The sequence below is a fragment of the Malaclemys terrapin genome, chromosome 1, assembly GCF_027887155.1.
Source record: "Malaclemys terrapin pileata isolate rMalTer1 chromosome 1, rMalTer1.hap1, whole genome shotgun sequence".
NCBI lineage: Eukaryota > Metazoa > Chordata > Testudines > Emydidae > Malaclemys > Malaclemys terrapin.
Genome location: NC_071505.1, coordinates 308,757,633 through 308,763,632, shown reverse-complemented (window position 1 = coordinate 308,763,632; position 6,000 = coordinate 308,757,633). Strand labels below are relative to the sequence as shown.

Genomic DNA, 6,000 nt, shown 5'->3' with positions numbered 1-6,000 from the left:
TGGGGAGAAGAACGGACTGTGCTGGGATTCCTTAGGGCCTCCCGCCTTTGTGCACAGTGGGGGGAAACGAGTCCTCCTCCCCCTTCCCACGGGGTCCACTCCCCACGCAGGTCACTCAGGGCTCCCTGCTGAGGCCAGTTGAGTGACAGGCCGCCTCTCTCCCCCCGCCTCCGGCTTCCCCATTGGCCATCCGCGCACGCCAATCATTTTGTGCGCGCGCGAATTCTGAGTCCTATTGGTGGACCTTGCCCCGCCCCCTCGGCTTGCGGGTGAGTGGGCGTGTCTTGGGGCGGGTCGCCAGTGGTGGGGGTCTCGGACACGGGGCAAGCCGAGAGTAGTCGTACGCACGGCCGCTGCCTACGGAGGCGGATGAGGGGCGGCGCGAGGTGAGTGCGGGTGGCGCGCGCCCCAGCCGGGGGTGGGGGCCCGGCGACCCAGAACGCGCATCTTTCGCGGCGGGTACTGGGGGTTGTCCCGATCCCCCTCTTCCCCCCCGCGTGAGTGACCAGCTGCCGCCGAGGTAGACTCCGCAAGGGGCGGCGGTTTGGTCCCGCCCCGCCTGCCCGGGGAGATAATCCCCCTCATCCCCCCGCCGGCCCCACACCCCTCCCTCCCTCCCGGAGCGGGTGGGGCTGTGAGGGGCGCCCCCCGCCTCCCCCGAGGCCGGTGCTGCGGGTGCCCCGCCCGCTGAGGGGCGAGAGCTGTGGGGGGAGCGGAGCTGGATCCCGGGCTCCGGCTGAGGGAAAGGGGGACCCCGGCCAAACGCTTCGCTGCGCCCCGCGGTTCCAGAGTGCCCGTGAGCCCGCCCTGCGGACACCCCGCCAGGGGGGAAGGGCGGGGGGGGATAATAATGTAACCCCCCCATCCCCCTCCGTCCCCGTCCCGGCCACTCTCGCGCGCTGAACGCCGCCCAGGCATCTGCCACACGCCGAGCCGGTGCCCCTCACTGCGGCCAGCGCTCGTGACTCTGCCCCCCGGGAGGTGCTGCCCATTGCCCGCTGGCTCCCCTCACACTCGTTATTTCTGAGTTCTGAAATAGGTTTTGTTTCCTAAAATGCGCATTTGAGATGTCCCTAAACTGCCTCTCCAGACTTCTCAAAAGCGACCTGTGGCTTTATCTGAGCAGTTGGTTTTTAGAAATCTGTTTCTTTTTTGTGTGGGAGGAAGTGTGGTTTAGTGGCTAGAGTACAAAAGGCTAGTTTGGCTTCTGATTTCTATCTCTACCACCAGCTTATTATATGTCTTTGGCTTATTTACTTAGCTCCTTTGAAGTTAGTGGCAATACTTAACAGGAATCTAATTTGTCCCTTAAAGGCACACGGATGTCTCTAAATCTAGGCAATTTAAAAAAAGTTTAAATATTCCTTCTGTCAGCTTTTGTGGTTTTGCAGTTGCATTTCCTTTTAAAAAATACTTTTCTCTTTGTGCCTTGCTGTGTGAAAGATCTATTCAAAAATCTAGGAGACAAATAGACCATGCAGGAGAGCTGTGAACTCAATATACCCAGTGTTGTCAAATGCAGAAGATAAACTGAAAAAATGGAGGAATACTTTTTCCTCTCATTTTTCACATGTAGTAGTAGTAGGTGTTACTTGTAACAAAAGTAGTTTAAAAACTTTCACAGAAGTTGTGATTTAAAAAAAAAAAGTTGAATGTTTCTTTCTAAAAATAGCAGTGTGGACCTTGCAGCTGGCTCCTACTGAGACTTGGGGCTGGTCTATGCTACCGTGTAAGTAGACTCTATGCATCCGAAGAAGTGAGGTTTTTACTCACGAAAGCTTATGCCCAAATAAATCTGTTAGTCTTTAAGGTGCCACCAGACTCCTTGTTGTTTGTGTAAGTAGATATGATTTACATCACTTATGGGCGTGAAAGAGTCACCCCGCCCCGAGTGCTGCAAGTTACAACGACTTAAGCGCTGTCCATACTGTTGCTATGTAGGTGGGAGGTGCTCTCCCACCAAGATGCTCTCCTGCTGACATAGCTTCCGCCTCTGCAGAGATGGAGTAATTATGCTGATAGGAGAGGACTGTCCTGTCAGCATAGCTAGTCTTCACCAGATGTGCTGCAGCTGAGCAGTTGCATCGGTGCAGTTGGGCTGATGTAGCATCGTAGTGTAGACTTGCCCTTAGACTAGCTACCTGAGCGCAGACCTCTGGGGTCGGACCACTGGAGCCAGAACATCCATGCTGCTATTTTTAGCATGGTATCTCAAGCCCTATTAGTGCAAGTTTGTCTACTGCACTGGGCAGCTTGATCCCACTGTAGTATAGACATATTCTCCGTGCCTCAGTTTTTTCATCTGTGAAATGTGGCTAATACTTAACTACAACAATGTTGGACATAGCGATAAGATTTCTGGGTAGAAGTGTTGTGTAAGTTTTTCAGTTCCACACTGAAAAATTATAGTTGATTTAATAAAATAGCCTTTTGATTACATTTTTCTTGTTCGTATGTTGCATAAGGTTGGCTTCCAAATTATTGCATTGTGATTCCTCTGATTTTATTTTTTTTAAACAATTTCATGATCCTGCAAGCTCTGATGCACATGCATGAGATACTATGGATAAGGTCTGCTGTCAACAGCCCTGCTTCTCAGGCACAATAGGATTGTCTACCCCAAAGATAGACTTTTCTGTGCAGGACGTGGCTTTCTTGTAGGGTGGTTCCAGAACTGCAGAATGAAATCATCCAGCATCTGAGACCCACCGCAAACTTCATTTACCACCTTCTGCTCCAAGTGCAAAGCACTCTTGCTCAACCTTGTCTTTATTAATATAAACACATGATACATGTAAGCATGGTGTTCATTTATTAAATAATACAGAATCCTCACACAATTTTCCATTATGGGGAGAAAGAAGGAAGAACTGCATGTGACAGATGCTAGTCATGTTGCTTAATACATTTCTGGATGACACTCATGCTATGTTTAGGAGGACAGTGTAAGTACCTCAGTAGAATAGACTCTTTTAAGGAGATTTTTGAAGGCGCTAATGGTAGTTAGGCACCTAATTGCCATTGACAGTGAGAGTTAGGTGCCTAACTGTTGCCTGTGTCCTTGAAAATCTTCCCTTTGACGTTTAGGGCTTCTGCTCTGAGACTTGATCTTGCTCCAATTTAAGTTAATGGGTGTAGGATAGTGTGTGTCCTGATTCCCTGAGCTACTGGTAGGGATTTAAAAAAAAGTTGTGTAGTGCATGCAGTCAGATCTCTGTGTTGGTTCTAAATCCTCCCACAGTATGCTTTCCCAAATCTCCCTCTCCAGCTTGTGGGAAGGGGTGGGCAAGAAGTGTTTTTGCAGTTCTGCTGGCTAGTACTCTGCTCTTGCAGTAGTGTCTCTGCTTGGTGTCTACATACCACTGTGCTGTATGTTGAAACAGGTTGCATAGTACTTCAGTTTTTTGTTTTTTAACAGGCTACATTAATCCATATTTCACAATATAGTGCCCGTCAAGTTTTTGAAAATGGTAGCACCGCTGGTATGAACAGTGTGAACATAGTTCAATATCCTGTGCAGCCAATTCACAGCTATTGTAAGTGGTGAGTTATGCCACTTATGCCAGTAATATATTATATTTTGGGTGTTCAGCATGCTTTGGTACAATGATGTTGATCCTCTCAATGCCAGCAGGACATTCTTCATGAGAAGTAGGAAATCTGGGGCTCATTGTTTTAATTGATATTTCTGACATCTAGTAAGTAGTCTTAAGTTTAGGGATCTGGATACGTTCTCTGTGTTTAGAGAGATCAGTACACCTCTACCCCGATATAACACTGTCTTCAGGAGCCAAAAAATCTTGCTGTGTTATAGGTGAAACCGCATTATATCGAATTTGCTTTGATCCGCTGGAGTACGCAGCACCGCCCCCCCCTCCCCCCGAGCGCTGCTTTATCGCGTTATATCTGAATTCATGTTATATCGGGCCATGTTATATTGGGGTAGAAGTGTATATGAATGTGCATTTTCCAGACAATTGCTTTTGTTTATTGTTATATGGATTGTGGTGGTGCTTGGAGGGCCCCATTGTGTGAGGAACTGGTCAAACACAGAGCAAGAGACAGTCCCAAAGCTTGTCAATAAATCCTTAAACTGACACACCATACTTAATTTTACCCATTTCACAAATCAGACTGGCTCTAAAATAAATTTAATGTTACTTGAACTTAGTATTTTTTATGTAGTCATACCTGGTAAAGGTCTAGATCAGGGATCGGCAACTTTTGACACGTGGCCTGCCAGAGTAAGCACCCTGGCTGGCCGTGGCGTGCCGGTTTGTTTACCTGCCGCGTCCGCAGGTTTGGCCGATCGCGGCTCCCACTGGCCGTGGTCCGCCACTCCAGGCCAATGGGGGCGGCGGGAAGTGGCGGCCAGCACGTCCCTCGGCCCATGCTGCTTTCTGCAGCCCCCATTGCAGCCAGCGGGAACCACAATCGGCTGAACCTGTGGATGCGGCAGGTAAACAAACGGGCCCGGCCTGCCAGGGTGCTTACCCTGGTGGGCCGTGTGCCAGAGGTTGCCGATCCCTGTTCTAGATTCAGCTTTTTTCAAAAATCTTTAATTTCTACTTCATGGAAGTTTTTAGTTTTCTCAATACTTCAGGGATTCGTCTTTACTGATATCTATATCTATCTATCTATATAATCAGCTCCCACTCATTGTAATAGATGTGTGCAGTATCAGAATAAGGGTCTTGGAATAATTTGAATGTTTATATAGGGTTAAGAATAGCTGTGTTAAGTCCAGCAGCACTTCTAGGCAACACATATTGAAAACAATTTTCTTTCTGCATATTAATGATGGATTTTTATTGGACTTATTTGACTAGGCATAACTTGGAAAAGTAACAACTTTTGATGTTTTAAATTTATATATTTTAAGGTGGCAAGATATTAAGGATTGCTTACTAAGTAACTATTTTAGGTCAAATCATTTAAGTTTTAGCACAATGACACACGTGAACTATTAAGCCTAAAACACAAGATATGTCATTTACATATTGCCAAAGTAATTGTTTTAAAAATTTAGTGGCTTTTTTGTGAGTACTGATAGTCTGTCATATGTAGGGGAACAACTTCCTTTACAAGCCTGTGGAGGTTTTTGAGTTTGCTAGGATCTTAGTTCTACATTGAACTATCTGAAAGAACTTCAACAGAATGCTGATGCTTCAGAATGGGCTTTTTATGAAATGGGCTAAGCATTAGCTTCACATTTTGTCTTGGAGTTGAGCAGCATACAAATAGTTTCTTTAAAGTTTGTAGATTAATACTGATTCTTCAGATATTTGGGCATTTTTTTTTAACTTTTTAAATATGAGGTGACATCTGAAACAAATGCTGGTAATTGGGAGAGAGAGTGTATGTACAGATGCAGAAAGTATCATTGACATCTGTTCTGAGTTCATACTCTGCAGACATCACTGTTGATTTAAAAAAAAGTAAGGGCTAGTGGGGGTGGACAGGCTGGGGCAGGGTTGAATGGGAGTGGAGGCACAGGGCCATGGGGGAGGTAGTGCAGGGCCACATGGTGATGGGGGTGTGTGTGTGTGTGTGTGTGTGCAGAGCTACATAGGAACGGGGTGACTGGGTGGGGGCACAGACACATGGGGGAAGGGGGTACAGGGAAAGATAGGGACAGGGGAGTGGCTGGGTGGGGTCACAGACACATGGGGTTGGAGGAGGGGGTGGTGGAGGGACACATGGACGGGGGTGCAAGGACACATGAGCACAGGGGCAGATGTGCCTGACTGAATGGGAAAGGCTAGGGGTCAGCCAGGGTCTGTGTGGGTGTAGCTCCCTAACAATCGCTTCTACTACCCCCCCCCCCCCAAAAAATGTTCCATACTTTTCTCACCCATACCCAACAACCTTCCAAGTTCACACCCAGGCTCCTTCCCAGCAATTTACTTCCCTCTCCCTCAGCTCCTCCGTTACCCCTGATTCCCCCAAGCCTTTGTACTGCTTCTGAAGGGTACGGGAAATATGGTTCTGAATTGTAGT

The 6,000-nt window shown here is 47.7% G+C and overlaps 1 protein-coding gene across 5 annotated transcripts in view; it reads left to right on the top strand.

The window, feature by feature from the left end:
* Positions 1-303: 303 nt before the first annotated feature.
* WASF3 (WASP family member 3) overlaps positions 304-6,000 on the top strand; it is a 155,579-nt gene continuing 149,882 nt past the window's right edge. For 4 of the 5 annotated variants that reach the window (XM_054015397.1, XM_054015392.1, XM_054015394.1 and 1 more), the window contains exon 1: positions 304-386. The gene's annotated coding sequence lies outside the window, so the exon portion shown is untranslated. The remainder of the gene's footprint in view (positions 387-6,000) is intronic. The other variant, XM_054015396.1, reaches the window with a different exon arrangement.